The sequence below is a fragment of the Pelophylax lessonae genome, assembly GCF_965119305.1.
Source record: "Pelophylax lessonae genome assembly, chromosome: 6".
NCBI classification, from domain to species: Eukaryota; Metazoa; Chordata; class Amphibia; order Anura; family Ranidae; genus Pelophylax; species Pelophylax lessonae.
The window spans coordinates 45,271,591-45,286,187 of record NC_138773.1 but is presented as its reverse complement, the minus strand read 5'-3'; positions in this window follow the sequence as shown (position 1 = coordinate 45,286,187).

Genomic DNA, 14,597 nt, shown 5'->3' with positions numbered 1-14,597 from the left:
GCGCGGTACACTGTATGTAGCCGAAGCTACGGTACACATGGTATACCGGTACAGGATTCCCACACAGCCAGCGTCTTGAGAAATTACATCCACCGGTAATACTTATACTTAGGGTACTTTGGAGATATTATACTTGGCGAAATACCATTGCGAAATACCATTGAATAGATCACCATGGTGTCTGGGTCATTTACCTCGAGATATGATGCGACATCCGACAGTTGGGATAACGATTCGCATATGTGCAAAACTTTTCTATAATTCAGATCTCTCTACAAAATATTCACCAATATCACCAATATTGGGGAATCCACAATTTACCCCGGGATACCAAGATGGCCAGTTTTGTAATTTGAGAAAGGCTGGGATATTCCAGGCCTCTCACTTTTTAGTGACAGGAGCATGGGTGACAGCAAATAACCTGACTTTGGCAGAAGGGGGGTATGGATTAGACCCTTGGAGAGCATCCCAATTAAAACACTTCTTAAAATCCCTACCCCCCCCTGAAGAATTTGACAGGCCCCTCACCACCTTCGAGAGTATGTGTGTTCAGACAGGGGGGATATCCCACGTACTCTCAAAAATTTATGCCTTGATAGTCACACCATCTGCAGAATATAGACCACAATACATTACTAGCCGGGAGAAAGAACTGAAATATAAATTTACAGAAAAACAACTTCAACACATAATGAAATTTACATTTAAATCTTCAATTTGCACACGCATTCAGGAGACTAACTTTAAACTACTATCTAGGTGGTACTAACACACCGACACGCCTACATATATTTAACCCACAAGTATCGGAAAGATGTTGGCGTTGTCAGGAAGAAAAGGGGACCTTACTACATATTTTCTGGGAATGCCCTAAGCTTGAGAGATTCTGGAGTCAAATACGGGAGATAACACAGAAATCTACCGAATATAGAATACCCGAGGGACCTCTATTCTTTCTCTTTCATACATTGGATATAACAGGTAAACAATATAAACAATCCATTATACCTAATTTACTGGACTCTGCCAAAGCTTGCAAACCTCTTCGATGGCGGGACTCTAACCCCCCGACCATTAGTATGTGGCGGAACAAAATAGAAGAAATAAATACGTTCGAACGCATGATCTATTCAGCACAAGGCCGACAGGAACAACATAGTAAAAAATGGACACTGTGGAACCAGTTCATAGAAACAGATGAAGGGAAGGCGTTGCTTATGGATCCATAGTGATACGGAGACGAGGAAGGCGGGGGATATAAAGAAACCCTTGTTGGATGGGGGGGGGGGGGGGGGAGTGGTGGGGGAGGAGGGAAATCTTTTGTTTTTGTTTGTTTTTTTTTTCACTGAGAACAAAATAAGACCTTATAGCACAGTCAAGGGGGAATAAGGGAACAGCGAAGGCACATACACAATCACAAGGATGAGACACAAGGAGGTTAAGAGGATGGTTAATGATAAACACAAAAGAGAACACTTAGAACAAAGAATACGTAGACAGATCAAGAGAATACCTGATCACAAGGTAACACGAGGGCACTGAGACAAAATTTTTTTTTTTTTTGTTGTTTTTCACAAGGTAGAGACACAAGTCACAAGTAGGTCAAGAAGATGGTCATGATAAACACAAAGAGAACATTCAGAACACTCAGAACAAGGAATGCGTAGATAGATTAAAGAGAACACCAGATTACAACGGAACACGAGGGTATAGTGACACCCTCTTTTTTTTTTTTTTTTCTCTCCTCCCCCTTCCCTGTCCTCCGCCCGCCCCCCCCCCCCCCACGTGCTCTCTTCGCCTTTCTCTCTTTTATAAGGGGAAAGCCATACCGGCTCCCAGATAGACGAATACCCAAGGAGATGAATACATCTCTTTGGGCTGGCCATAACATTGGTAGGAGACGTAAGGAAAGAAGAATTAAATAAATAGAAATGAGAGGAAGTCATAAAATGGATAGGATGGTCATAGATCCGGAGAACAGAGAGATACATAGATCTAGAGGATAGAGTCTGTTTCTTTTCCCTTTTTTCCTTTTTTTTTTTTCTTTTTTTATTATAAAAGGATTGAGGGATGGACCAAAATGTAAAAAGCGTAACATGTTGTGGAAAGCTCTTCCCCCCCCCCTTTTTTTTTTTTTTTTTTGTTGGTTTTTCTTACTCTTTTGGTGTAAAAATAAAATAAAGATATAGGGACACGGGAGCTTTTTCTTTATTACTCTTCCCCTATTTCAGAATGAGGAAGTTCGGATAGAATTTGAGACCTCTTAGAATAAACATTCAAGGTTAACAATTTATGGATGTATGAATATAATGATAACAATTAAGTGTTAGTTGTTAGTTTTTGCTTTATTTTTTGTTTGATTTAACTGGACCAGATCTCATGAATATTGTAGATGTAAATCTCCTGTGTATCTTCTTTTTTGTAAATAAATAAATTAAAAAAAAAAAATACTCGGCGTATAAGATGACCCCCCACTTTTGGGGGATTTTTTGAGGTTCAAAAGTAGTCTTATACGCCAGAAAATACAGTAATACATCCGCTGATACAAAAACAAAACTGTACAAAGACAGAACTATACATATACAACTTCTTACATGTAAGTTTACAATGAACACTCTCTCGTCGGATAGCAGAAAGGCTGGTATTACTTCACCCTTCAGACCCCCCCCCCCCCCCCCCCAAATGGGAACATACTGTGGTCCAAAGGGAGGAGCTTCCAATTGAAAAAATAAGCCTGTTACCAGGCGGAGCTGTAAATTTGAGAAGATGAGGGAAGAAGGGCAGCAGATGGGGAGAGGAGGGAAGAAGAGATGGAGAAAGATGTGGAGGAGGGGGAGGACTGGAAGAAGAAGAAGAAAAGTGGATAACTGTGAAGTCACAGGTTAGGTGTCTTTTCCACCTGGCCAAACACTCCAAAACAGATTAAATTTATGCAGGGACAATTAGTTAATAGCTAAAGATTTTTCATCCAATTGTATTTCTCACATGATTCTCCCATCATGGATTAGAAAATTGTTAGTTTTTCAAAAAATTTCCAACATGCCCGATCACTCAAATTCGATGGCCGCATGAAAATCGCCCCTTTGGTGTGGCCCACTAATGGTGCGAAACTCGAACTAAAATTCTTAGATAAGATTCTTCAAAAGAAAATTATTTTGGAATTTAACCAATGTATGGGGCTGGCCCAAGTCTTCAAATTGTGCTCTTGTACAGTCACCTTGTCACAAGGGCTTCTGATGGAGACCACAGGTCGTTTTTTTTAGCATACACTACACAAAATGAAATGGCCGTTGTTTATGATACAGTAATTCCTAACTGAATGCCATTTGGTTTTCTAGTTTACCACTACCAGATTTAAGTCTATTTTGCCTGCTATCTAAGCTAGCTTCCTTAGTTTTGCTCAGCCCGAGTATATGAGCCAAACAGAATGGCACCTACTGTTGCCTTCACAAGACAAAGGTTCTCTTCCAGCTTTTATAGGTCTAGGGTTTTCTTTATTTTGGGGGGAGGGGGGTCCTATTTGGCCCTCTTGCCCCTTAGGGAGGTGCTCAGTGTTTTAAAATATAAACTGGAGGGGCGTGGCCAACTTCCAGGAAGTGAGCAGCGAAATATCGGAGCTCCGTCCTGTACCTGTCAAGCTAGGAACCTACGTAATAAATATGTGTAGTGCTATTAAATAAATAATATACAAGTGAAAACAGACACCATACAATAAATGGATGATATGTAGGTGATATAAACACCATATGAAAAAGTAGTATAAAACCAGTGTTAAGAGGGACTACAAGTCCCAACATATATAATAACAGTGTCAAAAAATAAAAAGTCCTCCAATATAATATAGTCCCAATAGTGATAAAGGGTCCTTGAGTGAAGGAACAAATAGTGCCCAAAAGAAAGTAGTGAAGCACACTTGAAAGGAACCACAAGTCCCAGCAATTGCAGAGTGTCCAGTTAAGCATCCAAAAGTGGCACCCGTGACCAGAGAGATATATATTAGGCTGCTTACCAGACCCTTATGGCCATCCAACCTAATGGCTAGACCACAAATTTGTCCCCCACTGGAGGGGATCGAATACAAAGAGGGAGATATCCTGCATTGAAACACAGTGGATATACTTATTAAAAACATGTGTTCCTCACGGTTTGAACGTGGGATCCATTTGATTTGCCCTATTCCTAAGCGATATGTGGTCTATCCATTAGGTTAGATCATAATAGAAAATTTGTCATAAAAAATTACATATACCAGGAATTATCCATATATGAATAATAACATTAAAAATTATATGGAGAGACAAAGAAAAAGGAAGGCTCCACCTAGTGGCAAAAAAAGTATAATGTTATGAAAGAAACTCTGTGCATATAATGGAGCACCTCCTTATCCCCCATCAGATAAAAATTATATTACACCAAAAAAAAAATATTCAACAGATATGAATGGGTACTGGCAAAGGAACATGTCAACAATTATTAATAAAGCAGTTGATATCCCACTCCACGTTCAAACCGTGAGGAACATTTGTTTTTAATAAGTATATCCATGTGTTTCAATGCAGGATATCTCCCTCTTTGTATTCAATCCCCTCCAGTGGGGGACAAATTTGTGGTCTATCCATTAGGTTGGATGGCCATAAGGCCTGGTAAGCAGCCTAATATATATCTCTCTGGTCATGGGTGCCACTTTTGGATGCTTAACTGGATACTCTGCGCAATTGCTGGGACTTGTGGTTCCTTTCAAGTGTGCTTCACTACTTTCTTTTGGGCACTTTTTGTTCCTTTTTCCTTCACTCAAGGACCCTTTTTCACTATTGGGACTATATTATATTGGAGGACTTTTTATTTTTTGACACTATTATTATATATGTTGGGACTTGTAGTCCCTCTTAACACTGGTTTTATACTACTTATATTTTCATATGGTGTTTATATCATCTACATATCATCCATTTATTGTATGGTGTCTTTTTTCACTTGTATATTATTTATTTAATAGCGCTACACATATTTATTACGTATTATCTGGACTTTGTTCTATGGGTCTGTGTATGCAGCTTTTTCTGTATCACATTTTTATTCACATATTTTTGACTTAGCGCAGATTTTTTTGATTTATATTAAGCTAGGTACCTACCTAGAAGAGGAGGGGGAGAAGAAGGAAGAGCGGAACTTCTGTTTTTCAGCGAAGTTCCACTTTAACCACTTGCCGACCGCCGCACGACTATTTACTGCGGCAGACTCGCTCTCCTGGGCAAACCGACGTAGGGCTACGTCGCTCGCCCAGGTGCCTCTAGGGGGCCAGTGTGCGCCGCCGGAGGCGCGCTCCTGCCCCTGTTCGTTCCCTGACATCCCTGTGCGAGTGACCGGCGGCTCCGATGTCCGCCGGCCACTCGCGATCTCCCGCTGGAGAGGGAGAAAGGCAGACGACTGATGTAAACAAAGCCGCCTGTCATTCTCCATGATGTAACTGCAGAGATCATACGATCCTGCTATGTAGGATCGTATGTCTGTAGTAACATCACAAGCCACGCCCCCCACAGTTAGAATCACGCCCCTAGGGATACATTTAAACCACTGATCACTAAGTTAACCCCTTCCCTGCCAGTGTAATTTTTACAGTAACAGTGCATATGTATAGCACTGATTACTGTAGTAATGTCACTGGTACTCCCAAAAGTGTCAAAAATGTCAGTCAAGGGTCCGATCTGTCCGCCGCAATGTCACAGTCTCGCAAAAATAAAAATCGAAGATCGCCACCATTACTAGTTAAAAAAAAAAAAAAACAATAAAAATGACATAAATCTTTCCCGCAGTTAGTAAACGCAATAACTTTTGCTCAAACCAATCAAAATACGCTTATTGCGATTTTTTTTACCAAAAATATGTAGCAGAAAACAAATTGGCCTAAAATGTTAAAAACATTTTTTGGGGGAATTTCATATAAAAAAATGTGAAAAATATTGTTATTTTTTCAAAATTGACGCTCTTTGTTTGTTTATAGCGCAAAAAGTAAAAATCGCACAGGTGATCAAATACCACAAAAAGAAAGCTCTGTTTGTGGGGAAAAAAGGACGTCAATTTCATTTGGGTACAGCATCGCACGACCGCACAATTGTCTGTTAAAGTAACGCCGTGCCGAATCGCAAAATAGGCCCTGGTCTTTGAGCAGCCAAATCCTCCAGGGCTTAAGTGGTTAAGACCACTATTTAGGTTGGGGGTTCAAATTCAGGGGCAATAGTTGGTCTGGAAAATCATTGCCAGCAAGATACAATATTGATTCCAGAACAGCAATGAAAGCCTAACAGGACTTTGATTTCTTCCAACAATTTGGGTTGACACACATTTTAAGCCTAGAGCCTCGTACACACGCAACGATTGTTGGCTGACCGATCGGCCGTCTTTTGTCCAGTGTTGTTGTGTTGGTTGAAATGTGCTCTAGACTGCACACAAATTTTCTCGGCTAACAACAACAACTTCAGAAGTGATGTCATGTGCTGGTTTACTTTCTGTGTGCTTTTTCTTCTCTGAGCATGCCCAGTCTTGCTCATCTGATTTTTGTCTGCCGAAATCTGTACTGACTGATGGAAAATCGGCCATTCTGTTGACGGCCAATAAAAATTTTATAGCATGCACACCAGATTTTTTTCGGCCGAAAAGTCGCAGTCGGTTGTCGGAAGCATCATACAACAAGCCAACAATCGGCCGATCAGACGTTGGCTGAAAATTCACGGCCAACAATCGTTGCGTGTGTACGAGGCTTTAACACTGATCCCCTAATCCATTCAAACGCCACATAAAAAGTAGCCATATTGAAGCTGGGATAAATTTTACCAAATCTGGGCCATTACAAATATACAAATCCCATTTTAAGCAATGATGACTTGAATTAATAAAGGGTAGAATTATGACTGAGCTTACCTGGTCCATATACAAGTCTAAACCCGCTTCTCGGGACAGTGAAATCACTGGTGAAGATAATTTGCATGACGTTCCCCTGGGACATAATAGGTGGTGGCAGTGTCTGCCCACATAAGACATTCAGATATGCTGCAAACATATACTTTGAGTTGTAGATCTGAAGCTTATCAGCACAGCCTGTGTTCATGTCACCATCTACATCAAAATCTGTGAAGGTGATCTGAAACTGGAATAAAAAGGAGCACATTTTATATTGCATGTATCTTGTATGGTGAGATGGGACAAAAGGAAAAGAGAAATAAAAAACAACAAAAAAAGAAAACAAAGAAAAGCAGGAGAGAACAAAAAATTGAAGTAGATATTTTGCCTATTAAGCAAAATATTGAAATTCTGCTTTGGCATGATTTCACACACGGAAAGGAAAATTAGATGTAAGTGTCGGGATTATTGGGGGTGATTAAAATAATAATAATAGGTAAAAAAAAATGGATTTAAAAAGCCATGTATATTTCATCTTATGCATATATGATGCTGGAAAGTGCAGCGTCCATTTTGTTTAAGGTGAAGGAAAGTTCATATGTACTTGTTAAACAAAATGTCTTTTACAAGAGAGAATAGAGTTTCAACAAAGGTCTTTGTATTTCTTTTAAGATCGTAAATAAGATTTACATAGACACCTCTTTAGATAAGACATAATGGTAGTGCCACTCTGTCTGTAATTATTTAACAATGGACAATACCCCAGTATACTCTAACAGACATTTAAAATGAACTATATATAAGTTTTTAAAGATACATTATTATGTGTGAGAAGATATTAGCCATAATTGTGTCATTATATTATGTAAGGCATATACATATATATTTAGGAATGTTATATCCCATTTTGGGTTTATATTCTTACAGTAGTAATCTTACTTAGACTTAAGACTAGAGTGAATACTAATTACTTCATTTTAAGGCATGTGGTAGGAGTGTTTATATAAGAATTGCTTTGGACTAGGCTAAGTGTTCAAGGTATCATAGATCTTCCAATCCCAGACAAAATGTCTGACAGCCTATGGCATGGTCAAATAATTAATGGACTTTCACTAGCCAACAGGTCAAAGATCATCAGATAAGAATAGTGGTAATTATTTTTACATACAAAATCTAATGAACGGTACGATACTGCCCTCTGTAGATGAAATACCAAATGCAGTCTTGGGGTATTTTAGATATTTCCCATATAGAAATATTATATTGTATTTAAAATAATTATTATTGAAATGGCGTTACTTGCCAAGGGGAATGATGGAGATACAGATGGACATTTATGTATGTACTGGGAGTATGGACAAAGTTTTATGTTGTGTTATATGATTAATCTTAAATATAGAGGAATCATCCTTTAATTTTATTATACGAACATTGAATTATCAGGAGAGGTGTGACTCTGACCTCACCAGTTAAGGTATAGAATATCCCAACCAATGGGGATAATGTTTCATCCCTCTGGGTTTAACTTATGGTAATTTTTATAGCCCTTTGTTCATACCATATAAAAGAACAACCCAGATGAGAGATAGGACACACATCACTACTGACAACACACCTTACACTTACATCACACACACGCTACTACATCCATCTATAGACTCCAGACATACTCCATCTTGCTCCATCATTCATCTGAAACTTGGAGGGAAGCCACCATCTTAAGAAAGGCATCCATCTTAGGACTCTGGTAACCACCATTTGAAGCTAGCGGCCATCTTAAGTGTGGTAAATATGCCTTGCTATGTTATTTGATTTTATTCAACAATTGTTTATTTCCTTCCTTATATGTTTTATATTGCATATTTAAGGGTAATAAGATTACAATCCCAGCCGTATAAACCATGGTAGATTTTTCTCTAAAAAGCTGATTTTTGTTTTTATACATTTTTATTAATATCAGATTTAGCACATTAATTGCGATTTTTGTCTTCCGTTTTGCACGGCTTATTCTCGCTTCATCTGCAGTGAGGTGACTTTCGGCTATACAATTTGCAGACAATTGTGGTCTGTTTATATAGAACACTTTCATATGGTTTATACTATACCTGGAGAAATGGTAATCTTGCTTTCGTTTTGCTCTCACTTTCACTTTGTTTCAGTTTCACTTTCATTATTGAGCTAAACATCACATTGCATTGATTGTTTGAAGTTAGTAGTTTATGTAAGAGTTATCTTTGTGTCACTTCCTGTTTGATCATATATTGTGATTACATGTCTTGAGAATAAATATTTTATATATATTCCATACTGTAGACTGTACTCACTAAGATTGGTATATGCTTTTAAAAAGAAATTAATCAATTAAAAAGAATTCACTACATATTGATTTATGGAATAAGTGGAGATTCTCCTTCCGCACAGATCTTTGCTTATTAACCATAAATAGACACTGCTATATTCAGAGCAGTATAAATATTCTGACATAATGAAGTACGAGCGCGAGATATTATTATTAAACATTCTTACATAAGGTTTGGGTACTTATCCATCATACATGAAGTTTGGATCTATTACACACCCATACCTTAGAGGAGGTGCTGATTGTCCATTGACAGAAGGCATTATTCTGGTAGTTGTTCGGGAAGTTGGGGGAAGTGATAACTCCCTGTGGGGCGGTCAGCACGCCACCACAAGCTGGAAGAGAAAAAAATCAAAGTATAACACAGCTATACAAGATAAATAGTTACATAGTTAGTCAGGTTGAAAAAAAGACACAAGTCCATCCAGTTTAACTAATACAAAAAAAAAAATCATACAATCCAATATACACAATCCTATACCCACAGTTCATTCAGAGGAAGGGGGAAAACCCCAGCAAAGCATGATCCAATTTCCTACAGCAGGGGACAACATTTCTTCCTGATCCCCCGAGAGGATCAACTTTACCTATAAACATTATTATCCAGTTATATTATGTACATTTAGGAAAGAATCCAGGCCTTTTTAAAGCAATCTACTGAGCTGGCCAGAACCACCCCTGGAGGGAGTAGATTCCACATTTTCACAGCTCTTACTGTGAAGAAACCTTTCCGTATTTGGAGATGAAATCTCTTTTCCTCTAGACCAGGAGTTCCCAAACTGTGGGTCGCGACCCACTGGTGGTTCACGAGCTGCATTTCAGAGGGTCGCCGGCGTATTTTGAGCCAGAGCTGCCCAGGCATCGGCAGCGCACTGGGTTATGAGCAGGCAGGCGGAGCCTTGAGTTCCACTGACTTCTGACCCCGCCCCTCGCCATGCGTGCTGTTCTGTACGGGAGGCGGCGCCGCACGGGGGGCGTTGCCACAGGATAGGAGTCTGACTGAGTGGAGCCGATATCAGAGTGCAGTGCATCGCATCGGAGCTGAGCGCCAGGACCAGTCACCAGGTAGGCCAGAGTCTAGACACTGCTTGATGGCTTATTTTAGGCCTGGTTGGCGGCCCACATTTGCCACATAGGAGCCTATTGTTTCGAATGGGCTGTTATGCCTGCGTTTTCAGCTGAAAAAAGGTGCATGCAGCATTTAAAAAAATGCAGTGGCCGTGAAATCCATCCTGCTTTTGCACCTAGCGACTTACCTGCAGTTCCTGCACACGCAAACTGTGTTTTTAAATGCTGGGCCCACGTATATAACAATGCAAAAAACTTGCCAGTGCAGGAACTGCAGGTAAGTCGCAAGGTGCAAAAGAAGGATGGATTTCATGGCCACTGCATTTTTTTAAATGCTGCATGTACCTTTTTTCTGCGGAAAACAAGGGCATAGTAGCCCATTCAAATCAATGAGCTGCTATGTCTGTGCAAATGTGGGCCACCAACCCGCATACATGTGAACCAGGCCTAAAGCAGTAGTAAAGCAATTTACAAATAAAAACTGTGACGAGCGGTAGGGAACCAGTTAAGTCATACCGCACTAGTATAACACTGTGATGTTTAAAGGGGCACTATGACGTGAAAATGGCAACAGTGTAATGGGACGCTGCGATGTGTAAAGGAGCACCATGACATGAAAATGGCTGCAAGTGGGTCCCGAAAAATAACTGTATTTAGAAATGGGTCTCGGCCCAAAAAAGTTTTGGAAGCCCTACTCTAGAAGTAAAGAGTGCCCCACTGTCCTCTGTGAATACTGTAACTCAACACAGAGTTCATTATATGGACCCTTTATGTATTTGGATATGTTGATCATATCCCCCCTTGAGGTATCACTTCCCCCAACTTCTTCTCAAGAGAGATAAAATTCAGTTTCTCTAATCCTTCCTCATAGCTGAGCTCCTCCGTGTCTCTTATCAGTTTGGTCCTCACACAGGAGTGGCACGAGGGAACCTACCCTGGCCCTGTGGGCCTACAAGCGTGATTGGTCTTAGTGCTGTAAGGTACATAAGACCCATTACATCTGGTAAGTCACCCATCCTTATAATAAATCACTGTGGAAAAAGGAACCCATGTCACCTATAGTCACAAAGACGTATCGGATAAAGTTGTAAATATTGAGCACCTGCACTTTGATTAAAGACTGGAAGATTCTTCTTTTGCACAAAGGAAATTTGGACATTGCCACTACAGTCGCGTTTAATTTCACTAATATGGACTATTAATTGCACTATTTATTGGATTTCTATATATTTTGATATATTTATTTGCACTACTATTTATTTGTACACATTGGATTATTCACTAGGGATGATCGAACGGCTCGGATCGACCATCGGCTCGACCCGAACATTGGGTGTTCGAAATTCAGCCGAATTCCGAACTTTTTGCTTTAAAAGCCCATGACTAGCCAAGAAACATCAGTAAAATGTGATTGGAGTGACTACGGAGTCCAGAGCCCAATGAGGAGTGAATACGCCCCCCCATACGCCCCCTAGTATATAACATAGCTCCGCCAAAACTCTAGCACTGTAATACAGAGCCTGTGGAAGAGAGTGGAAGCATTTGTGTTGCTCCAGTGTCATTTTGCAATTATTAGTGTGAGGAAAGGGATATGCAGTGTAGTTAGGGTACTATATACCACTATAGTTAGATTCAAAAATCTAGTTTTTGTAGGGATAGCTTTAAGTGTCAGGGTGACCGTAGTGTAGTTTAGGGTGACCTGACTCTGCTATGCCAGGGTGACCGTAGTGTAGTTTAGGGTGAACTGACTCTGCCATGCCAGGGTGACCGTAGTGTAGTTAAGGGTGAACTGACGCTGCCATGTCAGGGTGACCGTAGTGTAGTTTAGGGTGAACTGACTCTGCCATGTCAGGGTGACCGTAGTGTAGTTAAGGGTGAACTGACTCTGCCATGCCAGGGTGACCGTAGTGTAGTTAAGGGTCAACTGAAGCTGCCATGTCAGGGTGACCAAACTCTGCCATGTCAGGGTGACCGTAGTGTAGTTAAGGGTGAACTGACGCTGCCATGTCAGGGTGACCGAACTCTGCCATGTCAGGGTGACCCCACTATGCAGATTCTGGGTTAGGGGTATACATATATATATATATATCAAAAACGACAATTTTTAAGAACTTTTTTTTGCCTGATTCATAGTCCCTGGGGCATGACCCAGAACCCTAGGCACTTTTTAGGGGCATTTATTGGGTTTTAGGGCTTCAAAATGGTGTTTTTTGATTCCAGAAGTTCGGGTCCCATTGATTTCAATGGGGTTCTGGAATCCGAACTGAACTTTTGGGAAATTCAGGTGTTCTGGTCAAACCAAACTTTTCAAAAGTTCGATCATCCCTATTATTCACCAGATGATGCACTTTATGAAGTTTTTATTGTTGGGATAACATTTATTTACTTATTTATTTAGCTGTCTATGTATGATTTATTGGCACATTAATTAATAGCATATGGCACTTTTCCACTGCAAGTACCGGCTAGTACCGGCTCGGCTCTACTCGGCCCTACTTGGCCCGGTTTGCTTTTCCACTGCGGTACCGCATGGTATAGTGTTGGAACGGTTCGGTACGGTACGGTATAGGTTTGCTTTTCCTCTAAAGTAGTACTAAAGTTAAGTGGGTGGGATAACAACGGGGTGGGTGGGATTCTCTGACCAATCAGTGGCTAGTAGTGACTGCATGCAAAGGATTGTGGGATATGGTACCAGTTTGGTACCTGTTGGAACCACAATCGAGTAGGTACTGTTTTTTCAGAGCCGTACCGTACCGTTCGGTTCCATGCAGTGGAAAAGCAAACCTATACCGTACCGTACCGAACCGTTCCGACCCTATACCATGCGGTACCGCAGTGGAAAAGCACAAAAGCGTGCCGAGCCGGTACGGTTCTATGCAGTGGAAAAGCGCCAACAGAGATATCTATTGATTTATTGCATTCAGCACCCCATGGTTTAGCAAGCGCTATATATAGTCTCAACTCCTAAGGGCCCTTTCACACGGGCGCTCCGTATGTCTGCAAATCTTCCTATTTTTTTGAGGATGATTTGCGGACATAATGTAAGTCTATGGCATTGCGGATGTCAGCGGAATACCATTCGCTGACATCCGATTTTCTTCCTTTCAGTTCTGTTCCGTTTTTTGGAACGGAACAGAACCCTATTTTTGTTCCGTTCAAAAAACGGAAAGGAAGGAAAATTGGATGTCAGCGGTGTCATCTGCTGACATCCGCAATGCCCATAGACTTACATTATGTCCGCATATCATCCGCAAACGGATGAAATGATATGCGGGCATACGGAGCGGATGACACAAATGTCATCCGCTCCGTGAAAAAAAAAAAAGAAAAAGTCCCGCAGCGGACAAGAACAGCGGAGCGGCCATGTGAAAGAGCCCTTAGACTATTTTTTTTACATACTACCACATTTTTCTATAGCTGCTGTTTTAACTATAACCAAATATTTATTCACTGATACCATTAGGCGCCGGGTATACACCATTTGGTGTTATCTTTTTTCTACAAATCTTACCACAGATTTGGATTCCTGATACTGGAGGAAAGGAGAATTGGGGGAATGCAACTAAAGTAAGTATCACTGGGAAGGGGGATCTTCCACGAGTTCTTCATTTTAATCTGAATGGGCATATTTACAATCTTTTTTAGCATGTACAATTGCCAAGCTGCAACATCTGATAGATACTGTGTGATCAAGTAAGTGCAGGAGAAATACAAGATACAATGTTGGCTGCTTATTATCATCACTGCATATTGAGCCAAATACACTTAGAAATACCAAACATATAGCCACTCTGGTCATAACACAAGTCAGTTGAACAGGTAGCTGGATATAGCCTTAAAAGTATCTAAATCCAAGAACAAATGACATTTTTATTCAATTACTCTTTAATGTGTATGTAAAGCAATTTTGTTTTCAGTTTTGGATAGAGCAGGGAATGTCAGAGCCATTGAAAGCTTATTGCCAGTTGTGTCCCTGCTGATAAGGTCCACCCCTTTGTTTGTCCTACTACCCACTGTCACTGAAACAAAAAGTGATGGCAAATCAAACACTTTAAAGTACAGAGTAGCATGTACTGTACATAGGCAGAAAGATAATTACCCTTCCCTACTCAACCCAAAATAAATATATAAATAAAGTTTTGGATATACACGCGCATGCACTTAAAGCGTAACTCCACTTTTGTTGAGAAAAAAAACATTCCCCTCTGGGTGATCTCTGTACAGTACAAGCATTTTAACCAACTTTGTTGCAGATTCCTACCTTTTGTTGTTC